General features: G+C 37.8%; 1 long non-coding RNA gene across 1 annotated transcript in view; it reads left to right on the top strand.

Moving 5' to 3' along the window:
- The window catches only part of LOC133251008 (uncharacterized), an 89,783-nt gene that overhangs the window by 30,276 nt on the left and 45,975 nt on the right, over positions 1-13,532 (top strand). Inside the window, exons 6-7 of the long non-coding RNA XR_009737482.1 lie at positions 4,065-4,181; positions 6,387-6,513. This is a non-coding gene — a long non-coding RNA (uncharacterized LOC133251008). The remainder of the gene's footprint in view (positions 1-4,064; positions 4,182-6,386; positions 6,514-13,532) is intronic.

Raw genomic sequence — 13,532 nt, 5'->3', positions numbered from 1 at the left:
TTTAATGTAAACTTCATTGTTGTAGAGTTTTATTTTTCTCTCTTCTTTTTCTGGACTTTGACTCAGCCCTTTACATTTGTTTTCTGATCTTTTCTCTTGAGGCCTACTATGTCTTATCTGGATTCTTGTTTCAGAGGGGTTGTGATTTTTGAAATGATTTTTATTTAAAGAATACTATATTTTTCATAATTTTTGGCCTGATTTGTGTTATAGTCTTAAGAAATTTTTATCTGCCTTCTGCTTGTCATATTCTTTTCCTTAGTCTTTTAGTACTATTTTTATATATGTCCCAGCTGATTTTTTTTCCTATTTTTTACCTCTAATATGTATATGAATCAGCTGTTTGATGTTTGATAGTATAGAGGAGAGTTAGACTGCAGCAGGAAGTTTGGATTTTAGACCAAGGATTTTGAACATATTTCCATGAGCATTCTAAGTATATAGTAAACCAAATTCTGTGTAACCTAGCAGTCTTTCTGGCACCTAGTGAAGCCATAAGCTCATTCTTTCTTTCTTTCTGTCTTTTTTCCCTCTCCTTCTTTCTCTTCCCTCCCCTCCCGTCCCCTTCCCTTCCCCTCCCCTCATTTTTCTCTCTAGCTTTCTCTCTCTCTCTTTCCCTTCTCTCCCCTTCCTTTCTTCCTTTTTTCCCTAATTCTCTGAAGGGCTACTTCCACTGATAATTTCTCTACAACCATGTTTCACTCACAGCAACTCTTATGGAAAGATGACATGTCTGAATGCTTTCATATTCAGCTTGGCAATGTCTGCCACGGTATAAAGTGAGGTTTACTGAGAGCTCCACAGCTCCTGCATGAAACCCAGGTGGCTGTTCAAGTGAAGAAGGACTCTCTTTGTCTTGGCAGATCCCGCCTACAGTGGCGAACGCCTCACTGTGCTCAGGGCCTGAAGTGGCTTCTGTCTCTTGTGGAGTTTTCCCCTGTCTTTGTGTTGTTTTTACTGTACTTGGCAGCCATTGCGGTTTAGCACTGTGGTTGCTTCTTCATTTGTTGTGGTTTATGGTTGTGGTGCTTTCTAAGTGTATTAGTTATCTTTCGTTATGGAACAAAGCACCTCAAAACTTGGTGACTTAAATCAACTACAATGTGTTACTTCTCCCAGCTCTGTTGGTTGATCAGGCAGTTCTGCTGATCTCATCTGGGTTTATTTACATGGCTTCAGTCAGCTGGTGACTCATTTTGCAATGGCTGAGACAACTGGGATATTTTGGTCTCTCTTTCCATGTGGTTTCATCCTGGCTATCTTCATAGCATGGTGGTCTCAGGGTTCCAGAAGGCAGGAAGCTGCAAGACCTCTCATGGCAGAGGCTAGAAAGTCTCATAGCAACATTTCTGCTGCATTCCATTACTCGAAGCAAGTCAGAAGACCAATCCAGTTTCAAGAGGTGGCAAAGTTGCATTGTAACTGGCATATAGTTATAGAAGGAGTTATTAATATTTTTCCTCTATTTGGGTAAACATTATGGTTCATTTTTTGATTTATGTTTCTTCACCCTATTTTCGTTTAATGGTTTAATGTTTAATGGTTAAGAAAGGAACAGTTTTACACTGTTGCCTTTATAAGAAGTCAGCTATTATTAGTTTTAATGGTGATTAATATTAATATATCTTATTTATAATAATATAGCACCTTGTATTTTTTGCTTATTAAAGACCATAAGGTTTAACATAAGAAATGACTCTTCTGTTTGTTGTTAATAGCTCCCAATCATACTGCAAGGATTCTGAGACTTGAAATGGGAAAGCTTTTTCCAGTTTATATAGTATAGGATAATGAATTTTAGCCTGGAGACCAGGAAGGCAGTCTTCTATTTCGGATTCTAATCCTAGCTGTGTGATCTTAAGAAAATGAGTTTACTTTTGTTTCTCATTTACTAAAGTGAAGAGGTTCTTAAACTTTAAGGTCATAGAATTTACCTATGAGTTTTGTTAAAGAGTCAAATTCAGTCTCTCCCTTGAAATTCTTACTCAATAGGTCCAAGATCAGATCTAAGAATCTGATTTTTAAAATAAGCATTTTACATGATCCTGTTGTGGGTCATCTGTTGACCATATTCTAAGGAATACTTTATATCTTAGTTTTCACAGAACTTTGAAAACCTCATCAGCTGCCATTTGTAAAATTCTATTGATTATTAAATGTATATTTAAAATGTGTTTGTTTTTTGAGCAATGATAAGCTGTTTAATTACCTGCCTCACTTAAAATGTGAGAATAAACATCCTAACTTGGGCCCAGTGTTTTCACATCTACCATTATGGAAATGAAAGAAAAAGTAGCTTCTCATGCACATCATTAACATCTGTTGATTAAAAAAACTATACATTTTTAAAAATTCTCATCTTTGTACTATACTTTTATTCTCTGCCATGCAAAATGGAAATCAGTTGACATTATACAACCCAGTCCAGTATTCTTGCCTGGGAAATCCCATGGACAGAGAAACCTGGCGGCTACAGTCCTGGGGTTGCAAAGAGTCAGATACAACTTAGAGACTAAACAACACCAAATAATTACTCTTACAGATCTGGGGACCAATCTTTAATAAGTTAAAAATTTGTGCTTTCCATAGCCTAATATGTGAAAGTTTCATGCTCTGTGCTAGGGAAGCTATTTCTCATGACTCAGACGTATCTACTTCAAAGTTAATTTTAAGCAATGGACAGTGTGAATTATTAAAACAAAGCTTGCACATATAAGGTGCTAAGATTTTTAGATAAAACATTTTTAAATATGAGAAAATAGAGTTCAGTGACTTTTAACATTAAATAGTTCAAGTTCAATGTCACCAGCGTATCATCATAGATGGGCTTTGGGTTAAGGATATATGATTTAGTAATAATGTACCCAGAACTAAAGAATGTTCACTTACAGGGGGTATTGTAATCTTTTTTTTTTTTTTTTCCTCAGATTTTTGCAGGCCACAGTTTTAGCTTGTGGGCCATACAGAAACAGACCATGGGCCACTTTTGGCCCTCAGGTAGTAGTTTTAAAGTACTTCTTTATTATAAATGGCTTCCCTTGTGGCTCAGCTGGTAAAGAATCTGCCTGCAATGTAGGATACCTGGGTTCGATTCCTGGGTCGGGAAGATTCCCCTGGAGAAAGGAAAGGCTGCTGCTGCTGCTAAGTTGCTTCAGTCGTGTCCGACTCTGTGTGACCCCATAGATGGCAGCCCACCAGGCTCCCCCGTCCCTGGGATTTTCCAGGCAAGAGTAGTGGGGTGCCATCGCCTTCTCTGAGGGAAAGGCTACCCACTCCAATATTCTGGCCTGAAGAATTCCATGGACTGTATATATAGTCCATGGGATCGCAAAGAGTCGGACACGACTAAACGACCTTCACTTTTACTATAAAACCCCTCTTTATGATAAAAATACTTGTCAAACTCGAAATAAGATTGGATTCAGGTTTTAAACATTGTGTTAGTAATTTAGCTGACTTTATTTTTGTTAGAGCAACTCTCTATTTGGCCACTTGATGGCAGCATTTACTACATGTTAACATTGAACTTTTTTTTTTTTCCCTCCCCTAGGTTGTTCAGCCTCGTTTAACATTGGTAGTGGAAAAGATTGATAGCAATGCAAATGTATTTATAACCAAGAGAGATAGTCACCTTCCACCCCAATTAGCCTTTGCATTGATTTACTGAAGAAAAACATCTATTACTGAAAAAAGTCTTACAGATTAGTGTTGCATTATTTTGTTACAGTTGGAATATGTAGGGAAAGTGATCTTGAAGAGGATACACTTTAGTCTAACCAAAAATGTATTTTCCCAATAGTTAAAAAAAAGATACATCATTGAGGATGCAGCTCTGGTTCAGAATACAGTTTTTTCCCCCTTAAAGCTATCTGCTTAGTTATTTGAATATTTTCTAATAATGAGCTTGTGTCACATTTTAGATCTTTAAAAAGAGATTTATTCATGAACTGTTGCTTGGATAAAGCCATTGATCTACCAATAAAGAAAAATCCCATTTCTCAATTTCTTTGTGAGAATATAATTATGGTTAGAACTGAAGTCTTTTTTTTTTTTTTTTTTTTTAGTGAAAAGGCTTACTGCCTCCTGAAATACATTTTTGTATCCTCTAAAGATTGGAACTGCAACCGTGACTTTTTTCCTGCCGAGAAAAACCTACCAGTAATGACTGTATAAACATCCTGGTAAGTACTTTCTAGGGAAGGTTTTCTAAGAGAATTCCCGTTTGAGATTTACATGGAGCACAAATTGATAGAGATTTACAAGGCAGTTACGATTTAGCACTTTTGACTCGAAAGAAGAAAATAGTATTTTTTTGTTTTGTTTTAACCATTGCCTGTTTTCTCTTGGTTCCTTGTTTCTCTTAAAAAATCATGGCATTTGGAAAAGTTTGATAGGCATTTTGTTTTTCAAGCTTTTACCAGAGAAGATTCCCCATATGATGATTCCTTGCCATCTGAATTTATATGTCAGAGTTAGGATACGGTACTCAGTATTGTAAAGGGACTCTGCTGAGCCATCAGGACTGCAAAAATGACAAAAAAGTAACTTGGGAAGTTGTGGATGGATGGTGAGTTTATATAAATATCTTTGTGGGTGCATATAAATATTCTGGGGAGGCAGTTCCAGCTCTGCTACTTTCACAAGCTTAACTCTATTTTCTGAGCTCTATGTATGTTTACTTACATACAATTGTACATTTCCTTCTGTTTATATATGCTTGGATATTCTGCGTCTATAAAAGGAGACTTATGTTCCTTATACATACTTCCTGTAGCTCATCTCATGCCAGCTTAAAATTAAAAGAAGATTCTATAGTAAAAATAATGCAAAATTACTGAAGAAAGCTTATAAAATATAGATATGTGAAAAGTAAATAAAAACCTATATCTTACTATGCCTTTATTGAGTGTTATAGTCATAAATATGTATATATATCACAAATAAATATAAAAATGTTATAGAAATTAGGTCATACCTTAGTCTTGTACAGGTTTTCACAACCTAGTCAGACACAGTTTCTATTGCTACACAGTTCACTTATATGCCTTTTCTTTTTAACATAAGCACATAATCCTCATTTTCAGATTTATCATTATGAGATATGCTACCTGGTTTGGACCCCTGGAAAAAGAACATTTAAATGATACCACTGTAGTCACCCACTGGGTCTGATTGCATACATATGGGAATTCATAAAGAGGACCCATCTCCAGATGGCCTCATGTTAACAGGGACATTTTCAAAATCGTATAGGAAGTTAAGGTCTAGAGCTGACAGGCATAATTGCTGTGATGTTCAGTCTCAGATGAAATCAATGTGGAAAAGAGAAAGAAAACAATAGCCCTGACAGCTCTCCCAGTCTTCAAGCTTTGCTGTATGTAATGTGCTATTCACTTCTAGCCAAAAGTTGAGAAAGGAAGGAAGCGCTTGAGTGGCTGCACTAGAGAGGGGCTGGTTGCCTTTCAGGAGAGCCTTGTTTCCACTTTGTGCTCTGAAGCCCTGAGAGCCCAGCACAATGCTGTCACCCTCACTGGTGCCAGAAGGTGCTGAGAACTGCCTGCCCAGAAATGCCAACTGGAAGTCAGAACAATCTCAACTGCAGCCCTCTTACCAGTTACTTGATGAGCACGTGTGCACGCATATGTGTGGGTGTTCTTGCATGGATGAATGCATGTTCAAACATGTTCCATGCATGCTGAGTTTTCTGGTTAGTGTAGTTCCATCAAACCCTGGTCACAGGAACTTGGGTCAGTGTTTTAGGCATGACGCATCTCAGACAGTGTGTGGTCTCTGAATACAGGTACCCAGCCTGACTACAATGAAGGCAGCTCCATTACATTCAGCAGTGTCTCAGTTAAAGCAGAATAGAAGGGTTTCAGCAAAGAGAAGGAATCAGGTTGTGCTGCTGGTTTAGTCTGACTGTGAGTGGAGAAATAGTGAAGCAATTGAGGGCTCCTACCTGCTATAACATTGTGGGAATCTCCCGAAACTATGAGGCAAACTTAGGTTTGGCAAGTTTGCTTAATGGTTTTGGTAAGCCCTGTAGCCAGATACCATTTCTGGGTTTAGAATAGTTGAGTTCTGTGTCAAATTTGTTTTTTGTTGTTTTGCTATTTGCAAATGTCCAGCCCCCATGAAATCTTTGCATATTCAATAAAAAATTACCCAGGGAGTTGAAATTGGCATTGATTTTTAATTTATACAGAACTTATTACAAATATATATCAGTGTCAATTAAAACGTTTCATTGCCTACAACATATAGGAAATCAAATTTCATAATTGCATTTACCATGTGGGCAGTAACACTGGTTTCAGAGTTTAAAGGTCATTGATAATCAGGCTCTGAGTTTAAATTGCAATATGTTTTTTCCCTCTCCCTCCTAGATTGCAAATGTGACAAAGAAACACTGGCACAACTTAGCATTTCCTAATAAAAGAAACATTGATGCTTGCTTTCTGTTTGCCTTTCTTCTTGTGCCACGTCCTTCATAACTGCAAAGATAACTTGCAGGTAAATATTCAGTCAGTGTTTGAACAATGAGAACGGTAATACCAATTTGAGTAACAAAATACAAATGGGCCCTTTGGCTTTGATTTATAGAAGTGACATGAATAAAAAAGTCAATTCTCATTTATTATCAAGTGGGAATTTAGTGTTCTCAAATTTGTCTGTCCTTGTTAAAATTCCTCTTTAATTTTAGTAGGACTCTTCCCTAAGAGTTTTCCATCTTGCACTTCCCATTTTCCATCCTCCTTTCATCATTCTCAAGTTTCTCATTCCTGGAATTTTGCTTCTTTCCTGGTAAGTTGTAGTAAGGGAAAAATATTCATTTTGTTATCAGGTTGTAGTCACTGATCTGACTGAGTTCTGGTTTTTGTGTGTCATCTAGTATTAATATGTGTCAATTCTCTAGGCCGTGACTTCTTCACCTGCAGAATGAGGGTGATGAATGGTTTGACTTCTCTGGTCACTTTTAATTTTAAAATCCTGTGCTTCTTAGTTTCATTTCCCTTGTGGAAAAATTCAGAAAGAATTCACCTTGCTTTCTACCTTTTTTTTTTTTTAAAAAAAAGTGAGTACAGGGCCTTCTCCCACAGCATACATTTTTATCAACGAAAGTGGATATGACTTTTGTTTTTGCTTAGGAAGCGTGGTTTATATTATGGAAAATGCTGTTTGTCCTGATCTGCTAACTGCTGGAATAAAGCTGTTGCCTGAGCAATTCACATGCTTTGAGTGTTCCAGTGGATTGTTCATCGTGGCAATGGGTCATATGGATGATCAGAGTCTGGTGATTAGTGCAAGAAGGCTAGACAAGTGAAAATACTGGTTGTAATAAGAAAGAAATCATTGATTTTGAGCACTGTCTAAATGTAAATAAATTTTTGATTCACTTTATATTTTGAATTTATTGGAGAAAGAAATGGCAACCCACTCCAAAACTCATGCCTGGAGAATCCCATGGACAGATGAGCCTGGCAAGCTACAGGCTGTGGGGTCACAAAGAGTTGGACATGGCAGAAGCGACTTAGCATGTAGCATTTTGAATTTATAGCTATAGAAAGTATCTTTATAACCAATGTGTCTGCTAAGTCACTTCAGTCGTGTCCGACTCTGTGCAACCCCAGAGGCGGCAGCCCACCAGGCTCCCCCGTCCCTGGGATTCTCCAGGCAAGAATACTGGAGTGGGTTGCCATTTCCTTCTCCAATACTTGAAAGTGAAAAGTGAAAGTGAAGTTGCTCAGTGGTGTCCGACTCTTAGCCACCCCATGGACTGCGGCCCACCAGGGTCCTCTGTCCATGGGATTTTCCAGGCAAGAGTACTGGAGTGGAGTGCCATTGCCTTCTCCAAACCAATGTGTCTGAAAGACATTAATTTTATTATTTTGTATCTAAATTTATTAAATAAAGAACAAAATTAAAAGCTGGTTTAAATGCTTTATGACAAATAAACCTCTACCAGCACTGATAGAGACTAGACGAGAGAGAAGACAAAATACAGAAAAAAACTTCCATATCACGACTGGTAGCAAAGGGTTTAAAAATTAATAAAAATATTAGAAAGGAATATATGCAAATGATTTAAAGCATAGATGAAATGGATGACTTCTGAAATGCCAAAATTTGTATGAGGAAAAGGAAGACCATGAGTGGGCCAATAATTACTGACCAAAAAAAAAATACAGCCCTGGTGATCAAAGACCTCGTACCAGTAAAGTCTCAGACCCAGAATATTTTATAGGAGAATTTACCAAAAATTTAAGTAGTAGAATCTCTCTATATTATACAGATTGTTCTAGAAATTAGAAAAATATTAAATCCACCCAACTTATTTAGAAGGTGCTATCACCTTGGTTACAAAGTATAAGATATAAAATTATAAGCCTATTTCATGTATGAGCCTAAATAATAGAATCTAAGTAAAATATTAAAGTCTAATAATAATGAAGTAATAGCTGATATTACTATGTATATCTAAGTAGAATTAAAACATTCATACTACATAATATATCAAAATGCTGGAAAAAGTATAATCAGTTCAGTTCAGTTGCTTAGGTGTCCGACTGTTTGCGACCCCATGAATCGCAGCATGCCAGTCCTCCCTGTCTATCACCAACCCCTGGAGTTTACCCAAACTCATGTCCATCGAGTTCGTGATGCCATCCAGCCATCTCATCCTCTGTCATCTCCTTCTCCTCCTGCTCTCAATCCCTTTTCCAATGAGTCAACTTTTCTCATGAGGTGGCCAAAGTATTGGAGTTTCAGCTTCAGCATCAGTCCTTCCAGTGAACACCCAGGACTGATCGCCTTTAGGATGGACTGGTTGGATCTCCTTGCAAACCAAGGGACTCTCAAGAGTCTTCTCCAACACCACAGTTCAAAAGCATCAATTCTTCAGCGCTCAGCTTTCTTCACAGTCCAACTCTCACATTCATACATGACCACTGAAAAATCCATAGCCTTGATTAGACGGACCTTTGTTGGCAAAGTAATGTCTCTGCTTTTTAATACACCATCTAGGTTGGCCATAACTTTCCTTCCAAGGAGTAAGCGTCTTTTAATTTCATGGCTGCAATCACCATCTGCAGTGATTTTGGAGCCCCAAAAAATAAAGTCTGACACTGTTTCCACTGTTTCCCCATCTATTTCCCATGAAGTTATGGGACCAGATGCCATGATCTTCATTTTCTGAATGTTGAGCTTTAAGCCAGCTTTTTCACTCCCCTCTTTCACTTTCTTTCTTTTTTTTTTCCTCTTTCACTTTCATCAAGAGGCTTTTTAATGCATCTTCACTTTGTGCCATAAGGGTGGTGTCATCAAAAAAGATCTTCATGACCCAGACAATCACGATGGTGTGATCACTCACCTAGAGCCAGATGTCCTGGAATGTGAAGTCAAGTGGGCCTTAGAAAGCATCACTACGAACAAAGCTAGTGGAGGTGATGGAATTCCAGTTGAGCTATTTCAAATACTGAAAGATGATGCTGTGAAAGTCCTGCACTCAATATGCCAGCAAATTTGGAAAATTCAGCAGTGGTCAGAGGACTGGAAAAGGTCAGTTTTCATTCCAATCCCAAAGAAAAGCAATGCCAAAGAATGCTCAAACTACCACACAATCGCACTCATCTCACATGCTAGTAAAGTAATGCTCAAAATTCTCCAAGCCAGGCTTCAGCAATACATGAACCATGAACTTCTAGATGTTCACGCTGGTTTTAGAAAAGGCAGAGGAACCAGAGATCAAATTGCTAACATCAGCTGGGTCATCTTAAAAGCAAGAGAGTTCCAGGAAAACATCTATTTCTGCTTTATTGACTATGCCAAAGCCTTTGACTGTGTGGATCACAATAAACTGTGGAAAATTCTGAAAGAGATGGGAATACCAGACCACCTGACCTGCCTCTTGAGAAACCTGTATGCAGGTCAGGAAGCAACAGTTAGAAGTGGACATGAAACAACAGACTGGTTCCAAATAAGAAAAGGAATATGTCAAGGCTGCATATTGTCACCCGGCTTATTTAACTTATATGCAGAGTACATCGTGAGAAATGCTGGGCTGGAAGAAGCACAAGCTGGAATCCAGATTGCTGGGAGAAATATCAATAACCTCAGATATGCAGATGACACCACCCTTATGGCAGAAAAAGTATAATAAATCACCTCGATTGTACCACTAAACTTTAAAGAAGTAAAGGAAATTAAGTAATGATCCAAAATGGAGGGGCGTAGGGCTATTGAACTCCAAAGAAATAAATCTGAGTTGACACTGTAGTTGTCTTAGAGACTGGATACTAGTTTTAATGACCAAGGGGCTTGGTAGTCAAACAAAACAGGCTATCATTGGTGGGAAATTTGAACTCAGAGATGCTGATATTAAACCTTCAAGGGACTATATGCTGTGTGCAAAATGGAGCAGAAAAATTCTGGCATTTTCCCAGTCCTTTGTTATCTCATCAGCATAGAGCAAAAACTTTTTTTCATAGTAGAAAAGATTCTTATCATTTAATTCTTAATTTGTGAGTATGCCCCAATGCAGCTATACATTTTTAATTGACATAAAAATCAGTCCTAAGATAATACTATCCCTGAGTGCTTCAGAAGAAAATGTAATATCACATAAACTGCACACAAGGGTATGTTGAATTTCTGCTTATAATGTGTCAGTAAAGACATCGTAACCTCCAGAATATAAAACACACATGGAAATAATCATGCATGTGTAAGAATCAGTGGTCAGTAAAATTTAACCCTCAAAAGGTTCAGATATAATTCATGTGAAATTTATACTATAAAAGTAGCATATTTTAGATTCTTAAGCACTTAACTATCAAAAAATGAGAAGAAAATGTGAGATTAAACAAATATAACATGAGAAGTTCTAACAGCTGAGTTCAGCAATGTTGCAAGATACAAGATAAACATATAAAAATCAATTATATGTTTATATACTAGCAATGAACACATGGACACTGAAATTGAACTATCATTTATAATCACATAAAAATAATGAAATACTATATTATAGATCTAACAAAACTTGTGCAAGACTTGTATGTTGAAAAGTATACAATGCTGATGAAAGAAAGAACTTGTACAGAAATAGAAATATCTATTCATACATTATTGGAGAAGGCAATGGCAACCCACTCCAGTACTCTTGCCTGGAGAATCCTATGGATAGAAGAGCCTGGTGGGCTGCCATCTATGGGTTGCACAGAATCAGGTACAACTGAAGTGTCTTAGCAGCAGCAGCAGCAGCAGCATTCATGCATTATAAGCCTCAACATAATAAAAATATCAATTCTCACAAATTGATGAAAGGCTTAATATATATCCAAGCAATATCTTTTATAGACACAGACAATATTATCCAAAATTTACATGGAAAGAAAAAAGAACTAGATTAGCTAGATCTATTTTGAAAAAAGAAGACTAAAGTGAGAGGGAGTCTGTCTTTCCTATTTGAAGAGTTATTTTTAACTAAAATAAATATTTCTGCCTTGAGAACCCCATGAACAGTATGAAAAGGCAAAAGATAGGACACTGAAAGATGAACTCCCCAGGTCGGTAGGTGTCCAATATGCTACTGGATAGCGGTGAAGAAACAACTCCAGAAAGAATGAAGAGATGGAGCCAAAGCAAAAACAACACCCACTTGGAGATGTGACTGGTGGTGGACGCAAGGTCCAATGTTGTAAAGAGCAATATTGCATAGGAACCTGGAATGTTAGGTCCCTGAATCAAGGCAAATTGGAAGTGGTCAAACAGGAGATGATAAGAGTGAACGTTGACATTTTAGGAATCAGTGAACTAAAATGGACTGGAATGAGTGAATTTAACTCAGATGACCATTATATCTACTACAGTGGGCAAGAATCCCTTAGAAGAAATGGAGTAGCCATCATAGTCAACAAAAGGGTCCGAAATGCAGTACTTGGACGCAGTCTCAAAAATGACAGAATGATCTCTGTTCATTTCCAAGGCGAACCATTCAACAGCACAGTAATCCAAGTCTATGCCCTGACCAGTAATGCTGAAGAAGCTGAAGTTGAATGGTTCTATGAAAACCTACAAGACCATCTAGAACTAACACCCAAAAAAGATGTCCTTTTCATTATAGGGGACTGGAATGCAAAAGTAGGAAGTCAAGAAACACCTGGAGTAACAGGCAAATTTGGCCTTATAGTACAGAATGAAGCAGGGCAAAGGCTAATAGAGTTCTGCTAAGAGAATGCACTGGTCATAGCGAACACCCTTTTCCAGCAACACAAGAGAAGACTCTATACATGGACATCACCAGATGGTTAACACTGAAATCAGATTGTTTATATTCTTTGCAGCCAAAGATGAAGAGGCTCTATACAGTCAGCAAAAACAAGACCAGGAGCTGACTGTTGCTCTGATCATGAACTCCTTATTGCCAAATTCAGACTTAAATAGAAGAAAGCAGGGAAATCCACTAGACCATTCAGGTATGACTTAAATCAAATCCCTAACAATTATACAGTGGAAGTGAGAAATAGATTTAAGGGACTAGATCTGATAGACAGAGTGCCTGATGAACTATGGATGGAGGTTTGTGACATTGATCAGGAGACAGGGAGCAAGACCATCCCCAAGAAGAAGAAATGCAAAAAAGCAAAATGTCTCTGTGAGGAGGCCTTACAAATAGCTGTGAAAAGAAGAGAACCAAAAAACAAAGGAGAAAAGAAAAGATATAAGCATTTGAATGCAGAGTTCCAAAGAATAGCAAGGAGAGATGAAAGCCTTCCTCAGAGATCAGTGCGAAGAAATAGAGGAAAACAATAGCATGAGAAAGACTAGCAATTTCTTCAAGAAAATTAGAGATACCAAGGGAACATTTCATGCAAAGATGGGCTCAATAAAGGACAGAAATGGTATGGACCTAACAGAAGCAGAAGATATTAAGAAGAGGTGGTAAGAATACACAGAAGAACTGTACAAAAAAGATCTTCATGACCCAGACAATCACGATGGTGTGATCACTCACCTAGAGCCAGATGTCCTGGAATGTGAAGTCAAGTGGGCCTTAGGAAGCATCACTACGAACAAAGCTAGTGGAGGTGATGGAATTCCAGTTAAGCTATTTTGAGTGCTAAAAGATGATGCTGTGAAAGTGCTGTACTCAATACGCCAGCAAATTTGGAAAACTCAGCAGTGGCCACAGAACTGGAAAAGGTCAGTTTCATTCCAATCCCAAAGAAAGGCAATGCCAGAGAGTGCTCCAACTACTGCACAATTGCACTTATCTCACACGCTAGTAAAGTAATATGCAAAATTCTCCAAGCCAGGCTTCAGCAGTGCATGAACTGTGAACTTCCAGATGTTCAAGCTGGTTTTAGAAAAGGCAGAGGAACCATAGACCAAGTTGCCAACATCTGCTGGATCATCGAAAAAGCAAGAGAGTTCCAGAAAACATCTATTTCTGCTTTATTGACTATGCCAAAGCCTTAGACTGTGTGGATCACAGTAAATTATGGAAAATTGTGAAAGAGATGGGAATACCA

Source organism: Bos javanicus, chromosome 7 (assembly GCF_032452875.1).
Source record: "Bos javanicus breed banteng chromosome 7, ARS-OSU_banteng_1.0, whole genome shotgun sequence".
In the NCBI taxonomy this organism is placed as follows: domain Eukaryota; kingdom Metazoa; phylum Chordata; class Mammalia; order Artiodactyla; family Bovidae; genus Bos; species Bos javanicus.
Note: the sequence above shows the minus strand (reverse complement) of the source record. Positions and strands in the feature narration are given on the sequence as shown.